This window comes from Pygocentrus nattereri, chromosome 1 (assembly GCF_015220715.1).
Source record: "Pygocentrus nattereri isolate fPygNat1 chromosome 1, fPygNat1.pri, whole genome shotgun sequence".
Classification (NCBI taxonomy): Eukaryota; Metazoa; Chordata; class Actinopteri; order Characiformes; family Serrasalmidae; genus Pygocentrus; species Pygocentrus nattereri.
In genome coordinates this window covers 26,728,614-26,746,457 of record NC_051211.1, presented here as the reverse complement: position 1 = coordinate 26,746,457, position 17,844 = coordinate 26,728,614, and the positions used below count along the sequence as shown (strand labels likewise).

General features: G+C 41.2%; 1 protein-coding gene across 1 annotated transcript in view; it reads left to right on the top strand.

The window, feature by feature from the left end:
* The first annotated feature begins 4,265 nt into the window (after positions 1–4,265).
* The window catches only part of si:dkey-97m3.1 (fatty acyl-CoA reductase 1), a 64,893-nt gene continuing 51,314 nt past the window's right edge, over positions 4,266–17,844 (top strand). The window contains exon 1 of the mRNA XM_017683146.2: positions 4,266–4,400. The gene's annotated coding sequence lies outside the window, so the exon portion shown is untranslated. The remainder of the gene's footprint in view (positions 4,401–17,844) is intronic.

Below are 17,844 nucleotides of genomic sequence, written 5' to 3'. Positions count from 1 at the left end.
TATTATGACCTGTTGCCAGTGAACCTGATTAGCTGTGAGATGGATTTTTAGCACTACGCAACTTTACCAGTCTCTGTTGCACCTGATCCAACTGGTTTGAAATGGGCATGTCTTTATCAACAATAAAAATTCCCCATTTTAGCATTTGAAATGTTGTCTTTGTACTATTTTACAGTTAAATATATGGTTTAAATGGTTTGCTTTCTGTTTTTATTTGCATTTTGCACAGCATCCCAGCATTTTTGGAAACAAAGTTGTACAAAAATGTTACAAAGTCGAGGCTTTGTCTTGAGTACTTTTTCCCCTTGAATGTCACTTTATCTTCTGAATAACAAGATCTTTGAGTTGTTGAAACACCAAAATTGCTACATCCAATGGCAATAGGAAGCTAACACTCCTGCACACTGAAATAGTGCTGCATGAAAGTAAGGGTACACTCTTCAACACTATTCTATACAAACACCAGCTACTAAAATGGGCTGGAGGTTAGGGAACCGGCCTCTTGACCGGAAGATCGCCGATTTGATCCAACGAGCCAACAGTACATGACTGAGGTGTCCTTGAGCGAGACACCTAACCCCCAACTGCTCCCCGGGCACTGCGGATAGGGCTGCTCATTGCTCCCTAGTGTGTGTGTGTGTGTGTGTGTGTGTGTGTGTGTGTGTGTGTGTGCTCATTAGTGTGTATGTGGTGTTTCACTTCACGGATGGGCTAAATGTGGAGGTGAAATTTCCCCGATGTGGGACTAATAAGGGTCATGTAATCTTAATCTTAAAGCTGCCAAAGCCTCTTAACTACCACACTAGACAAGGCTAATAGGTTTGAGTGTGTATTTTGGTCAGCTTGCCAGTCTTATTACGTCAGTTCATTATGCAAAAGTGTTCGCTTATATGTAGCAACATTACTATTTCAGCCATTTACTAGCCTTGCAACTCAGAGGATCTAGAGACATTTGGAGGAATAAGCATCGTACAGCAAACAGTATCAGCTTTGGAACGCTTCTCTTTGCAACAGGGTGATTTTTTTGGACTTCCTAACATGGACGTGACTATGAGTACAGAATGGCGGCCCAACTTCAAAGGTCTATTTGTGCTTGTTGAAGAGCCTTTTCCAAATCAAGGTTATTAATAGAGAGTTTGCCCCCACCCCTTTTGCTGCAGTAACAGCCTCTACTCTTCTGGGAAAGCTTTACACTAGATGTTAAGACTATGGCTATGATGATGTAATTGTATTTAGTTACAAGAGCATTAATAAGGTTAGGTACTACTGTTGGGCAATAAGGCCTGGCTTAAGTTCATCCTAGAGGTGTTGAATGGGGTAGAGGTCAAGGCCTCTACAGGTCATTGTCATGCAGTGCACAAACCTTTGACTTTATCTGACATTAGTGGTTGGTTAGTGTAGTGGTTAACACCTCTGCCTTCTATGCTGTAGACTGGGGTTCAATCCCCACCTGCCCAACTCCCTACACTATACCAATAAGAGTCCTTGGGCAAGACTCCTAACACTGCCTTCGCCTTGCTGTGTAAAAATGATCAAATTGTAAGTCGCTCTGGATAAGAGCGTCAGCCAAATGCTGTAAATGTAAATGACATTAGGTTCACTAGTGGCTGGACCTCTTAGTTGTAGGAACATGTTGAAAGTAGGGGTGGTGGTGGTAAGGTGTTAGGTCCTGCTTCATTAGTTAGGGCTGCACTATGGACCAAACATCAAAAATGGATTATATTGCCCCATACTGTGCGGCATATTAAAACACATTATAGAAAACTGATGGCTGACTTACATTATTTTGAGTATTCGGGGGGTTAAGTTATACAGTTCAGTTCATTTCTTTCATTTCTGAACTTCAGTATCTAAACATTTTGAAACGCAGTTGTCTTGTTGTTGAGTCCTTCTGTTCACTGTTTAAAGTTCATATTTAGAATAAAACTGCTTTCAATACAGAGGAACTGAAGCTGGGTGTGGCCGCTGTGGTCTTCCTCATAGTTTTAAGCGCGCTCACGAGTCTGGTCCAGTGCGCGTGCACGGTGCCGCTATGACTGTAGTGATGGGAAGATCCGAGTCGTTTAGCGAACCGATTCTTTCGAAGTGTCCGTTTCAATGAATCGAACTTCTGATTCAACCGAGTATTAGTTGAGCTATAAGACGGCTCCAGCCGTCGTGACCTCAATCGTTAAAGGCTCTGTGAACATGTTCAGTCACCCTGGTTACTGATTTGTCTAATGAGTCGTTTAATAAAAGAATTTTCTGTTGAAAGTGTTTTTTTCTCTTATCAGAGGGGCTTCATAAATAAAAAGCAAGTTAATGACTATAATAATAATAACAATAATAATAATAATAATCATTGTATTTGTAATAATCACAATAATACTAATAATAATAATAATGCTATCCATCCAACCATTTTCAAGCTGCTTCTCCTTCATGGTCTTCAGGGTGCTGGAGCCTATCTCAGCGGTCTTCGGGCGGAAGGCAGGATACACCCTGGACAGGTAGCCAGTCCATCGCAGAGCAGTAATAATAATACTAATAATACTACTACTAATATGTTTTAATTAATTATTAATTATTATTATTTCATCTACACACATCAGTTCTTAGTTACATTTATTTTTGTCTCCTTCAAGTTCGATTTGCTGAGTGAGTCTTTTGCCCACTACTTCTATTCGCTAAAACAATCTGACTCCAAACACCAGGCAGAAAAAGAAAGTAGTGATAATCTATCAATCTACTAGTGTTAGTGGTGTGTTTGATCATTCTATGTAGTTAAATTGTGAAAAAGAAGCCTAATCCATTAGTTCTTATGAAATAAAACCACAAAATATGAAAATCTATAACATCTTTTATATACAAATTATAAATACAGACACACACACACACACACACACACACACACACACATATATATATATATATTATGTGAAGTTTTCAGCAGGTCACATTGACGATGATATAGAAAGATGACAAGCTGCCTCACTGTCTAGTGTAGGAACTACACGGTCTCAGACTGCAGAACCTCATGACGCATTGTGAGGACAGCTGAGAAGTTCCTTGAGCTGGCCTTTTCAACACCCGCTTTTAAATGTCCGTGTCCACTTGGCCTTGTCATTTCTCTTCGGGGGAATCACCAGTGCCATCTTAGGGGCTGTTCTATTACATTATTAGCTCAAGTGAAGGATGTCAGATGAGCCCTCAGAGGGCAGAGGGATCGAGTGAACACAGGTGTCAGCTTTAGCAGCAGAACTTGCCCAGAAGCTGTTTACAAGCTACAGCAGAGCGGTACTTTAACATTTTAGAACCATAATTACATTTGCTGGGCTTTAGTTTGCTAACTGCTTCATCTTTTATACATGACTGCTGAAACAACATCACTTTCATCTGCTAGCTGGCTAGTTAGCATACTGAAGTCTACACAGCTAACAAAGAAACACACACTACACCACGGTTCTTCCCCAAGTTATAAGACCAAGCAATTATTCATAAAGGTTCTGCGTGTTATGCTCACACTTCTCCAGCAATTATTCATAAATGCAGTGTACACTATGCTCAAACTATTTTGCATAACAAAGTTTTGCCTGTCTAGCCAATTAGCTCACTGAAGCTAACCTGGCGAGGGCGAGCGTGTTCTCCTCACTGTCTCCTCTTCCCTTTTTACTATGAGTAGCCACTTATGTAACAACAGTGGGAGGCTCATCAGAGTGATTTCAAATGAGTGAGGGCAAGTTTAAAAAAGAAATTGGCCTGGGGTCTCTCTAAACCCCCCCCCCCCCGTCACCCTCCTGCCATCTGGCAAAAGGTACCAGATTGTCTTTTCTGACATCTACAGATTCTGCAAAACCTTCTTCCCAGTGGTGGTCAGAAAACTCGTCATACTGATGCCCACCCACATCCTCCTGGACCAATCTAGACCCTTTCCAACATCACACACCCCTCAATTATCACTGCACACATGCACTTTAAATTCTTTTAATTATTTAAATAGTGCTTGTATCCCAATTGTTCTATCCAGGTTTTCAGAAGTACCCCTATTACAGTAGTCACTAACCCTCCACCTGGAGCTCCACCTTCCTGTAGCATGAGGACTGGAGAACATTGTCTTCCAGTGCATATAAGTTAATAGGTATAATATATAAGGTAACGTGAAAGTGGACATATGACATGCTCAGCCTTTCTCGTTTCAATTCAAGTGAAAAATAAAATTAAGTTCCATTCACATGGATTTATGAGCCGGTACCATGGAAACAACCGATTCAGACGAGCCGATTCATTCAGGAATCGGACACCGCTGTTTGAACTGTTACTGAAGCAGTGAGCGGCTGGAGGGAGAGAGCGAGCGAGAGAGGTGGAGGAAAGGACCGGCGAGACAGAAACGTCGGAACGACGGGGACAGATTCATGATTAAGGTGCGAGAAATAACGATTTGTGGCTGTTTTAGGGAGGGTTTTTTGTCCTTTTCGCTGGGATTATTGATTCTTGAGGCGTGGTTTGGTGCAGCATCCTGTCGGCGTGGTAGCGGGAGAGAACCGCGTTAGCTGAGGCTGGTTAATGGGAACGGCGTGAGTCTTTAGCTCAGTATCAGGGGTAAGAAGGGCCTTTATGAAGGGATATACCCCGGGCCAGCTAACCTAAATCATTGTGGATATAAAATAATTCAGTTTGCTTCCACTCACCGAAGCTGAAAAATGGTGGTTTGGAGCCGCTATGTTGGAGACCGTGGCCGCGGCTGTCTGCTGTGCTGCTAACCGAGGAGCCGCATTACCGTGTTGTATTTTAAATTTGGAGCTCAGTAATCTTTCCTCGCTGTTGTGGCCCTTATGTGACCGTATCAGCCCACCCGGGAGAGTGAGTGTCGGGCTGTTGTGGTTAATGTGTCTAGCAGGGTGAATGAAGAGAAACCCGGAACACCAGTCCCCATCTCTCTCAGCGGGCTGCTGCTGCTCAGCATGCGGAGAAGGGGCGCTGTGGCCGGGCCACTGCAGGCCCGCGGGCCGCCCGGGGCTCCCTGGATCAGCAGCAGCGTGCTTACACACCGCGTTAGTCAACGAGAACTCAGGGAGCTGATAGGGTGGGCTTTAAGCCCGGGGCTCAGGGTGGTCTTTTTTGGTTTGAGGAACTTTTTTTTTTAAATCCAGAGTCAACGGAATAAGTTGTGAGCCAGTGAAGATGTTTTTAACTGATTATAAGTTGTTTTTGTTTACACCAGGGCTTTTATCACAGGGGCTGTGGGAGGTGGGCACGTTTTGCATTTTATCATCATTTTTAATCTTGTAGCCTTTATAATCACACACGAGCCCAGTCACAACATCATCTGCTCGTCTCAAAAATCCTTTTTGTTTTTGTTCATATTAGAATTAGGATCTGTTGGTTACTTTTTGTTTGCATCCCACAGGTCAGCTGACCTGGATTGGAAATGCTCTTTCTCGTGCCTCAGAAGTCGGACAGCGAGAGTTTCCCCCTTTCCTGCTTGTTGTTGGGAGCCTTGAGGGTCAGAGTTGGGCACAGTTTAGTAGTTTCCTTCTGTAACACACCTGACTGACCTCGCCTGCTTGTTCACAGAATTACTGCGCGTGTGTGTTCGTGTGTAGCTGCTGTCTGTGTTTGCTGATTGAAACCCTCCCATTTCAACACAGCTTTACAGGAATGGAATTATCTGTCCAAATCTGAACCGGATGGAGATGATGTACCTGAGGCGGCCAGCCAGTGAGCATCACTTGGCCGTGTGTACGCGCGGTGCCTGTTTGTTTAAAGTAATAGGGCTGCGCAAGTCTAAAAGAAAAGAAAGTCCTGTTGTATGTGAGTTTCTGGTTACTATTTTAAGCCAAAAGGTGCCAATTATAGCTTATGGTTGCTGATGAAAGCTGATCTTCACTGCTGTAAACTTTTGGTTGCTACCGTAAACTGATGATTCCTGATGTAAGCTTAAGTGTGCCAGTGCAAGGTAACAGTTGCTGGTGTACGCTTGTGGTTGCTAGTGTTAGTTTATGGTTGTTAATGTTCGCTCACGGTGGCAGATGTAAATCTGAAGTATGTGAGGGAGAGAAAGCAGGAGTGAAGGTCTTGAACAGCTTCAGTGAAGAGTTACCATGTGCTGATGTCATTCATATACTGGACATGCTACTGTGAGTGAGTGAGTGAGTGAGCGAGAGTGTGTGTGTGTGTGAGAGAGAGATCCAGTAGTCTGAAGGACCATGGAGCCAGCTGTGTGTGTGTGTGTGTGTGTGTGTGTGTGTGTAAGCACTAAGCATGTGTGTGGTGTTTTATTAGAGCCTTTTTCTTCTTATTTTGGCCCCTGACAGTCATTTCTGTGATTAAAGTCTCCTTTTCCTTTATTTTATGAGCAACATATATCTTTTAGGTTAAAAACCAGCCATTCTGTTAGAGGTCAGATTTAATGGAGAGTTGCTGAAAGGAGTGGGCTCAGTCTTGCACTGTCTTTTCCTCAGACAGAGACATTACTCGGCACACCCTTAGTTCTCATAGAGAGCCACTCTTCTCACGCAGCCTTAGGGAAGAGCTTTGGGCTTCAGAGTAAGCTCAGGAAAATGTAATACTACTTTCTACACAATAAATACGCAATGAATATCATAAATATGTAGTTTTTAAATTTTTGTCATCATGTTTCATCGCAGCGTTTAAGGAAAAAACATCCGCTTTAGTGATGGTGCTTTTACACTGCATAAGCAAGACCTGACCCAGTTGACAACCAAAAAAGCTCCAGTTCACGTTCCACCTTCCTGGGGTTCAACCAGAACCATTCACTTGTTGTTCTGGTCGTTTTATGCCCCCCCCAGAGCATCTCGTTTGATGAGATGGATGTGTGCTAGTTAGCTGAACTTGTTGGCTGCTGTGAAATGATATTGCACTATTTTGCATACACCAACACTAGAAATCAACACGTCAAACATGGCTTTCTGGTGCTTTTATTGGCGACGTAGCAGTGCTTGGTGACTGTGTTCTCCTGGAAGAGTAAAGGATGGTCTGTAAATTGTTTGCTAGGAGCCCTCAGTGGGATTAATAATACTTATAGCAGCTCCACCTGCTTTTTGGGAAATGAATAAAATGTGCTTGGGTACATTTTGACATTACAGCCTCAAACGGCACAAGGTTTTACCACGTTCCCAGTGTTTTGGTTCAGTCTGGTCTGTTTATATTTAGTGCGCTTGCACTGATTGGGTGCGAGTTATCCACTCGAAGTCTAGCCAGCCTTCATGTTTGCGATTTGGTCTGTATTCTGGTCGTCGCTCTGTGATTGGTCTAAATCCACGCGTTTGATTGTTGCTCTAGAAGTCGATTTGAGATTGCTTAACAGCTTGGCATGGTTTGAGACAGCTGTGTGATGATTGAGGCGTGCAGCTGGCACCATGCTAATTGGTGGCGTGTAAGCTTCCTTTACTTGTTGGCTACATTAGCTCTGAGCTGGAGCCACGAGGCTAAAGAAGCGAGCTGTTGAGCTACGTTTTGTTTAAGGGCAAGTGTGTTTATTTAATTGGCCCGTGTTTGCAGTTTGATTTGAATCTTCCCTCAGCTACGTTGCTTTGTTCCTTTTGCGATAATGAACGCTTCAGCCGTTTTATCAGTATTTCCCTCTGGACTGCTGTGTCTGATTAATGTGACTTACTTCAGTGACTATTTTTACTCTAGCTCTAATTAGACCAAACCAGCTTTACTGTCCTGTTCTCTCTCCATTACCACCCTCTGTGTCAGAAATATTCAGGGCAAAGGGCAGAAACGCACCATAACATCATCTCTTAGGAAAGCAGCAAACTTGCATGAATGAAATTACGAGCAAAGCGGCCTGCGCTCAATCTCATGAACGCGCTCATATGCAGATAAATACGGGCTACTTTGCCAATATGACGCTAGGTTTTACCATAAATTACAGTAAAATGGAAAGGAACTTAAATCTATGCACCAATGGGCCTGCTCATGTCCAATAGCTGAACTTGGTGTGATGAAGAAAAGTGCTTTGGTTTGGTCTAAAGTCATGAAATTTTGTATAGGCGTAGTTCACGTGAACATCTAATCTAGTTACATGTAATTTTCATACTTTTAATTTCAATTAATGTTATTAAAGAATGGCTATGGTGTTTATCTTTAGGCTTGTACTGTACTTTTAATAGGTGGAATAACATGAAGTGTATTACATTGTTATTCGATTTAATTTTTAAAAGGATTGCACTGCAAATCTTCGGGTCAAATCGGGAAAATGGTGAAAAATTTGGCCTTAAAAAGCCTCACAGAAGATTGAATAGACTTGGCAACAATTTTAATGTTAATGAAAATAGAAATAGTGATAAAAATGCTGTGTATTTCACTCACTTTCCTACCCTGTGTCTAGTATCCTGAGAGGGTATGGCACCCAAGCACTTCTCGACTACAGTTTTACGTCCGTGTATCCAGCTTATGACAGAAAATACAGTAAACAGGAAAGTCCCTGCAGGCATGATGACACCATCTCTAGCCATCCTTTTGCTATAATTTGGAAATGAAGGTGCCAAAGTGCAGCAAATCACTGGAAAATAATAGAATTCATCGCATTGGAGGACCAGCTGTTTTCTGTTGAGGATGGTGAATTTTATGGGTGCGTACTGTAAACACTGTAATAAGATCATGTTAGAAAACATGTTTCATGTTAAGTGTTTTTATTTATTGTTGCCTCAGTTTTGTCCTATTGAAAGGGCTGGTTATATTGATAAAACAGTTTTCTTTGTTAACTTGTAGCTTTTCTACGTATTTTTTTAAATTTTCTATGGCAATTAAGTGTCATCTAGTATTTCATGTGCATGACAGGCCTGTGGTCGTAAGTATGGGTGGAAAAACGACAGACATGAAGTGTTAGATAATGTGAAGTGTGACAGCAATAAACATGGAAAATGTGAAAGTCCAACACACACTTTCCACTCACAACACTGTATGCACCTGACAGCCATCCCTCATGTGAGGAGACAGACCACTGACTCAGCAGAGAGACATTAGGGGGGTTGGGGGGTCCCATATGTCACTTTCATCCATGAATAGTCAGCAGTGCTAATGCAGTGAATGTACATGACGCTGAACTCTACACTCAGTCTGTGTTTTGCTGTATGTATAAAATGCACTGTGCACAGTTGATTATGGAACCCAACCAGTGTGTCAGCTGGTGATTAATGTCGATACTGGCAGCTGGTGTTTTATTGTTTTTTGTAAAATCAGCGTGGATAATTAGACTTTTTGGTTGTGATATTATTAGGGGTTTGATCTTTTGATCTCCTGAATGACAACACAAACATTTAGACAGTTGTTCCACTGGAGAACCCAGTATGAGTCTTTGTCCATGTAAATATATGGCAGTAATTGTGATTGACCTGGACAGTCTAATCACACAACTGCATCATGTTTAAAGTCCCTGGGAACCTAATACTGATCAACACGGGTGACCAGTATCGGCCAGCCAGTAAATCTGTTGGGCTCTAGACTTTTCCACATTTTAGAACACTTTGAAGATGTCAAAACTGTGAAATGACACACACAATTACAAAGACCAAAGGAAGTGTTTATTTTAGGTTGTTTCAGAAAGCAGCCCACGTATTTACAAAGGCATCAGCTTCATTATTAATATTCATTTTTGGAGTACATTTCAAGCATTTACACACAAGCCTTGAGCCAAAATGTCTATGAATACCAGTGTCGTGCATTTCTTGTGTTTTATTTGTTCACTTATATTGTTTGTGTCGGTTTATGTATCAAAAAGAGTCATCATTCATTTTTACAATCTTCAGCCCTTAGAATTGAATTGATTTTGTTAGTTTCTTTGAGACTGGTTAATGTAAATAAGCTCTATTCTGATTGGCTGCCCTGTGTTGTGCCTCTTTCATGCACACCCAGCAGTAAAGTGAATGAAACCTTGCCTTCTTTAAGGGAGGATCTGTAAACCTGTAGGCCTGTGTTCTCCCCTCTTGTACTGCTCTGTTTAGTTCTGCTTCATTGGTGTAGCAGAGTAGAAGTGTTGGACTGATGGCTGTCAATCATGTGTTCATCAGAATATTAGGCCCACGCCTACACGGTTCTCAAATAAGTCCGATCAGCGGTTTTAAAGCTGTGTTTCATTATATATTCGTTTCATTCAGGTGTTGTTAGATGTTTCCATGACTGTGTTCCCTGTAGCTTTAAAATAATATGGATGTAACTCATCACTTTCCTGCTGTAGACGCTTTTCCTCAAAGCTGTTTTTCTTTCTTTCTTTCTTTCTTTCTTTCTTTCTTTCTTTCTTTCTTTCTTTCTTTTTCCCTTTCTCTCTCTCTCTCTCTCTCTCTCTCTCTCTCTCTCTCTCTCTCTCTCTCTCTCTTTCTTTTTCTCTTTCGCTCTTTCTTTCTTTTTCCCCTTTCTCTATCTCGTTCTCTTTCTCTCGTTCTCTTTCTCTCTCTCTCTCTCTCTCATTCTCGTGTTCTCTCTCTCTCGTTCTCTTTCTCATTCTCTCTCGTTCTCTTTCTTTCTCTCTCTTTCTCTCTCTCTCTCTCGTTCTCTTTCTCTCTCTCTCTCGTTCTCTCTTGTTCTCATTCTCTCTCTCTCTCTCTCTCTCTCTCTCTCTCTCTCGTTCTCTTTCTCTCGTTCTCTTTCTCTCTCTCTCTCGTTCTCTTTCTCTCTCTCTCGTTCTCGTGTTCTCTCTCTCTCTCTCGTTCTCTCTCTCTCGTTCTCGTGTTCTCTCTCTCTCTCTCTCGTTCTCGTGTTCTCTCTCTCTCGTTCTCTTTCTCTCTCTCTCGTTCTCTCTTGTTCTCATTCTCTCTCTCGTTCTCTTTCTTTCTCTCTCTCTCTCTCTCTCTCTTTCTTTCTTTTTCCCTTTCTCTTTCTCGTTCGCTCTTTCTTTCTTTTTCCCCTTTCTCTATCTTGTTCTCTTTCTCGTTCTCTCTCTCTCTCTCTCTCTCTCTCTCTCTCGTTCTCTCTCTCTCTCTCGTTCTCTCTCTCTCTCTCTCTCTCTCTTTCTTTCTTTTCCCCTTTCTCTTTCTCGTTCGCTCTTTCTTTCTTTTTCCCCTTTCTCTATCTTGTTCTCTTTCTCGTTCTCTCTCTCTCTCGTTCTCTCTCTCTCATTCTCTCTCTCTCTCTCGTTCTCTCTCTCTCGTTCTCTTTCTCTCTCTCTTTCTCTCTCTCTCTTTCTCTCTCTCTCTCTCTCTCTCTCTCTCTCTCTCTCTCTCTCTCTCTCTCTCTCTCTCTCTCTCTCTCTCGATCTCGATCTCGTTCTCTCTCTCGTTCTCTCTCTCGTTTTCTCTCTTGTTCTCGTTCTCTCTCTCTTGTTCTCGTTCTCTCTCTCTCGTTCTCGTTCTCTCTCTCTCGTTCTCTTTCGCTCTCTCGTTCTCTCTTGTTCTCGTTCTCTCTCTCGTTCTCTTTCTTTCTCTCTTGTTCTCGTTCTCTCTCTCGTTCTCTCTCTCTCTCTCTCGTTCTCTTTGTTCCTGCGTATCGGTGAAACATGGTGAGTTGTATACTGACGAGTAAGTTGTGCAATGGAACTGCTTTCGCTTTGAAATTGGTATTTTTACATGTTACAACTGCATCAAAGGGCCAAGGGCAGTAAATAATCTCTAACTGTCTGGTATTGAGATGGTTGCTGTCATCTGAGCAGAGCTAATGCTAATTATCTAGAGAGATATTCATCACAGATCCTAGTCTACCAGCAAAAGTATATAGAGGAAGATGTTTTCAGAGTCCACAGAGTAGAGCTGGCATGATAGTTTTGTCACACTGTAGTTTTTCATATGGTTCAATATTGAAAACCAGAAATCTGAGATTAACAGAACAATGACGCTTCCATAAAACCAAGTATTGTTAGCAGCAAGCTAGCCAGCTGACATCCATGACGTTCACTGTCTTTGAGTAGCCTGCGTTATGGTTAATGTTCTAGTCTAAATGACCGTGTCTGTGTATTGACTGATCTAAAGCAAATATCACTTAAAATCAGAGGTTTTTTTTAGCACTGTTGACTCATTCATTGAGCATCGTACACAGAGGTGAGAACACATTCCCGACCTTCCAAGTAGGAAATCTTAGTTTTGGCGGTGTTTATCTTGATTTTTCCTTGTCGCAGGTGGGAAATTTCAAGATACAAGCTTCAGTCCATGCAGCAATAGCTCACCCTAGCTAACAGTGCTAACTGGAAAAAGCTGGCACTAATTAATTCTGCTGACTGAAAACAGCTAACTGTGATCTGAGGATATCTAATGCTAGCTGGCTCTGATAACTTGGTTAACTGTTGTCTGTTCAATTACAACAGCATTCTTCTACCTCCATCTAGAGAGTAGCCTAAATGACACACAGCACCATCTAGCATCAAAGCTTCTGCTGCTTAACGCCAGACTGAGGAAAGGCCAAAATAATTTTATCATAAAACGCTTAAATGTGAATTATTCATGTTGGGGGTTGGGGAGGAAGTTTGGCTTTGATAACTGTTGGGTTATTGCCCAGGCCTGCCACAAAGCCTGTCTCTGATCTCTTGTTTTTAGGGAAAGTGAACAGACTACCTGCAGTGAGAGGTGTGTATGTGTATGTGTGTGTGTGTGTGTGTGTGTGTGTGTGTGTGTGTGTGTGTGTGTGTGTGACACCACAGTTTCCTGTTTGATACACATGTGGCCTGCCTCAGATTTGCTTCTTGTTCCCTAATGCAAACGGAAGTGCTGTACTGATTTTCCCTGTTTCTTAGTTTATTATTGCAGAATAAAAAATAACTCCACGCACATGCAGGGGAAGGTGTGTGGTTTATTTTGGAGATTTTGATGTAGGTTGTTTGCTTGAACGCTGACAGAAGCTGCTGTTGTCCCTAAACAGGACAGATTTAATAAACCTCACCAACTTGTTTTTGCCTTTAATAGCCTCAAGAAAGGCAAGCTTCAAAGTCCATGAATGATTATCACGTTTAACTGATGTCTTAAATGAAAGTCCAGGGACTTGGCACGTGAAATCGTCTCGTAGCTGTAGCCAATCGACGATACGGTTATGGCTGGGAAGAGGAGTGTAGCGGTAATAGGTTTGTGAGACACTTCTTCCCATGCCACTACCACACCATCATGTTTTTTCAGGATGATCCTCGTAACTGACATCCACAGCCCAATTCTGAAGGAACTTGTTTTAACAGGACAGGTGTTGCTGTAAAAGAACAGAGAAGAAATCAAACACACACATTTCTGTCCATCTCTGTTAACCATGATCTTGGTACGTTTTGTAGTTCTTGCTGTAGTTTTACAAAACTGTGTTTTTATAGCTTCTCAGTTGCTTTTTTATCAAAGGTGTAGTGTGAAAGATTTGGGGATCTGGACAGCTCCCTGGTGGAATTATATGCAGTGTGCAGGAGAACACTTTGACCTTCTAGCTGGATGAGAAGTCGGTGTGATGAGTGCGGCTGTACTGTAGGCATATGATCACTGTAAACTCGCTGTAATGTCATGTAATTTCACTCTTGGGCAGCGTCAGTGGAGATGATTCAATGCAGACTGAGTGGAGTGTGTTAGATGTGTTAGTCCCCAACGGTTAAGCAGGGTTTGTAAAGACCTCTGACAGTTGTGTGCTACATATGCGCTGATTTTAAAATAGTTAGTAAACAAGCACTAAAATGTTTCTTCATTTTTCAAACCGTCTAAAATTATTTTCATGTCAACGCAGAAGACACTTTTTGGCATTGTTGGTCTTGATAACAAATAGAGTAGGTGTTTTATGTTTGAAAGAGCGTCATGCAAATGGAGGAATGACCCCTGTCGTCTTCAATTGTTGAAAAACATTGTGTATGATGTAAAATTATTATTGACAAAATACATTTTCCCAATTAATCAAAGCCACAATCGACGGATTAATCAATTATGCAAATCATCATTAGTTCTAGCACTAATTGTGATGTAATTTATCATGATGACAATAAAATCTTGTCGCATTGCCCACCCATGGTAGAACAGCTAAAGCTGCAGGAACAATATTATTGATGTGTGATTAATCATAGATTTTATTATGGGATGTAGTCATATGGGAACTAAAGGCCGATATGGATTAAAATGCAGATATGCGGTAACCCAGGTGAATCTAAATGTTCTGCAATGTTTACATGTTCCACTCATCAAATCAAAACTGTAAATGGTCTGGTAATGGTCTGGTACTGTAAATGGTTTTTTTTAAGCAGTTATCTGCTGATACTTTCATATCATCTTAATATCATTGTTAACCGTTTAACAGGCTATATAAACAAATGTATCTGAATAGAATTGTAAATGATCAGTCATTAGCAATTTAGTCAGCTGTGTTATAAAATCTGACAGCTATGATTATTGCAAAGAGAAAATGTGTTTTGTATTATCATGTAATCGGCTTGCTTTCTTGGCGTTTAACTGTGACTACTCAATAAATGTTTAGCATCAGCAAGTCGTCAGCTTTATTGTCAATACTACGATATGTACAGGACATACAGTGTACTGAAACTGAGCTACTCTCAGACCTCATGGTGTAACAATAACATTAGACGGTAAACAGGAAAAGTGTGAATTAAAATAGACACTAAGAAACCCTAAACACTAATCGTAAAAATGAACATTAATTGTAGAAAAATAGAAGAAAAAAGTAAAATAAATATAAGAGGTCCTGAAATGAACACTAAAGTGACATAAGGCACATACAGATTAAGGTCTGTGGTTATAAATAGTGTAAATCTAAACAGTAGTTCAGTTAGGGTGAGTGTGATCACCTGCCATGCAGAGGGCTTTCTCTTGGAGAGAGGGGAGGGAGGTGAAACAATTGTTGGAGGTGGCAATAATTGATGAAAAATCCTTACATTTTACTAACTTACACTTAAAAAAATTAAAATCTTGTGTGTATGTGTATGTATATATATTATATTATGTATGTATGTATGTATGTATGCAAAACATTCAGAATTAAAATGGTTTTAAATCATTAGGACCGGGCTGTCTGAACCACTGTGGCCGTAGAGATGGGGCATGGTACAGCAGTGGGTGTGGGTCTAGCACAGTGTTGCCTTAAGTTATTTGCCTCTATATCTGTTCTGTCTATTCTGCCGATGTTTTTAAGTTCGCCGGAGGCAGTGGTTATGAATGAATGCCAGCTATTGTGGAATGTGGGTCGATGAGCTCAAAAGTGGCTTATCCCTCAAGGTGCTAGTGTTCTCTTAGAAACAGATCCTTCTAGATGGTTCTACATCTACATTATGTGAAAGCTTCTTTATGCTGCCGAAAGGTTCTTCACACTCCTACACCTCATTTACGATAATTTAAATTCACTGAAAGGTTATTTAGGAAACCAAAAGAGGTTCTATTATGGCATCGCTCCAAAGAACCCTTTCAGCAGCTTTATTTTGAGACTAGTGTACAGTATTAGTGCTGGCTCAGGCTTTGTGACTCTAGTATCAGAGATGGAACCAGCAGCAGTAAAATAAACAGCCGCCTTTAAGATACAGCAGTCTAGGCATTCTTAGATCCACCTGTAATCCGCCTCTCAACTGTCCCTTAAAACCATGGTTTTCAATTCCAGTCCTGGGGATCCACTACCCTGCATTTTCAACTCTTCCCTGCCTCCAACACACCTCATGCATCTCGTAAAGGACTTGATAACTAGCTGAAGAGCTGGATCGGGTGTATAGGGCAGGAAATAGTTAAAATTGTACAGAGTAGTGGTTCCCTGGAACTGGAATTCAGTACCACTGCTTTGGAATTAAACAGGCTGTTTTTATTACTGTGCCTTGGAGCACTCAGGTTTGATTGGCTGTCCTGTACTGTTCCTCATTTAAAATGCATTCTGGACTGGAACACTTAGCTTGAATGGGTGTGATGTAACTGCTGTAGGCTAAATAGGTGGGCCAAGAATGCTGTGAGGCTGAATGTATGATGTATGTATATATGTTGGATTTTGGGTCATCCGAAAGCATCAAATTCCACTGAATTCAGGCTTTTACAGCTTAGTTTTTGTATATGGACTAAAGTGTACATTTTGAAACATTGTTAAGTGTTTACGTACATCAAACTCTTAATTCAAATATTTTATATAAAAAAAAAAAAGTCGGAAGATGTGATTTTCCATGATATGGCCCCTTTAATGGTGTTACATAGTACGCAACCCTGTACTAGAAAGTAGAGACGTCACAGTCTGCAGCACCTTCTCTCCACACACACGCGCACGCACGAGATACTGGGCCAAACCATGCTTCCTGTGTGATCCGCTATCCAGTGCAGATCATTTCCTGTGAGCTGGTCATTACTCACTCCTGGGTGGAGGATGTTTGCTCACTGCTGGCAAACACAGAGATCAGAGTTCAGCTGCTAATATGACCATAGCTAAGGTTATAAAGCTAAAACACCTGAGCCTGAATCAGCCATTTAACATCTCAGCTCAAACCGTGGATCACTGTGTGAATGGATTTATCACATCAGAGTTCCTGGGCAACCTAAAGTCTTACAGGGCTGCTTTTCCAGAATGGGATTAAGCCTAGTGCTAGACTTATCTGCATTCTGAATGGAAGTTCTCTGTTGAAATGAAAATCTATTCTGAGACTCTCTCTCTTGGAAACCGACCCATAGGACCTTAAAACAGTTTTTAAGGGTCTTCATGCACGTCAGTTTCTGAATTTTGGAGGAAGGTAGCATCTATATCATCTCATATGTGGGTTGGTGCCTTCAACCATATCAGTCCTAGATCTAATTATCTCGTTCTTCCTTCTGGAATTTAGTACTTTTCATGCATGCGTTTATTTGTTCATCTATTAGGGAGGTAAACGATTAAGCAGTTCAGTGTCAAGTGAACGACTGTTTGACCAATGCTGTTGGTTTAAAGGAAGAAAAAAAACACAATTTCATTGCATTTCCAATAAACAGATTTATTTGGACGGGCAGGCTTATCATTCAGGTTGAACATTTTTGAGTTGTGTGCCTAAAAGCGCAGTTGGCAGTTGATTCCACTAGATAAGCCAACTACAGAATGAAGCTAGTATTGTTTGGAATGGCACAGTGATACAGTGATAAGCCATGCTGAAGGCTGTCATGAGGAAATTACACAGGTGTGAAAATTATAGCGAAGGATGTGGTAGAAGGCGATGGCTTTCGAGAGGTGTTGAACTAAAGCTAGAACCGGTCATGGCTTTTATATTCACTTCAGTTTGAGCTCTTAGTGAGTGCTATATATAAATATGACTTTAGAATCTAGAACTTTCAGCAGCTCATTACTGTATATTAACACAGATTCTGTCAGCTTTTAGTATTTGGTCATAAAATTGTGAGTGTATTATTGTAGTTAGGCCCTCATGTTTCATACAGTTTCAGGCAGTTTTACTTCATACACACACACACACACATATATACACACCTGGCCCCACCTGTCAGTGCTACATTCCACTGTTCACGCAACACTTACAGAGCAAGACGTCTACAGCCATTCTAAATGGAATACTTGCATCGCTCCTAATGGCAGAATCATGATCTCTAGGATAAGAATTCCAATGGGGGGAATGTCCTTATCAGTAGATTATAGGGAAGTCAGAAAAGTCAAAGGTACGTAAAATAAGATGCCTTGCGATAAGCCTTTTTGAGGGAAATTATACTAAACTATATATGTAAAACATTTTAATTGTTAAACGTCATTGAAATGCAAGTTTTATGCACTTTTTATTTTATTGCTTGAAGTTTGCCTGTAAAATTGATACATAGCTTTGTCCTTAACCCTTATAACAGTATTTTTCACGACAGTCATCTGGGCTTTGTAAATCAGGAAAAGTTTAACTTACAGACATGGCACACATCATAATGATCAGCAGGACTTCAGCTCATTTCCCACCAGATGCATGACCAACCACACTATTAATCAGTGTAGCCTTTCATGAGCTGCGTGACTCATGTG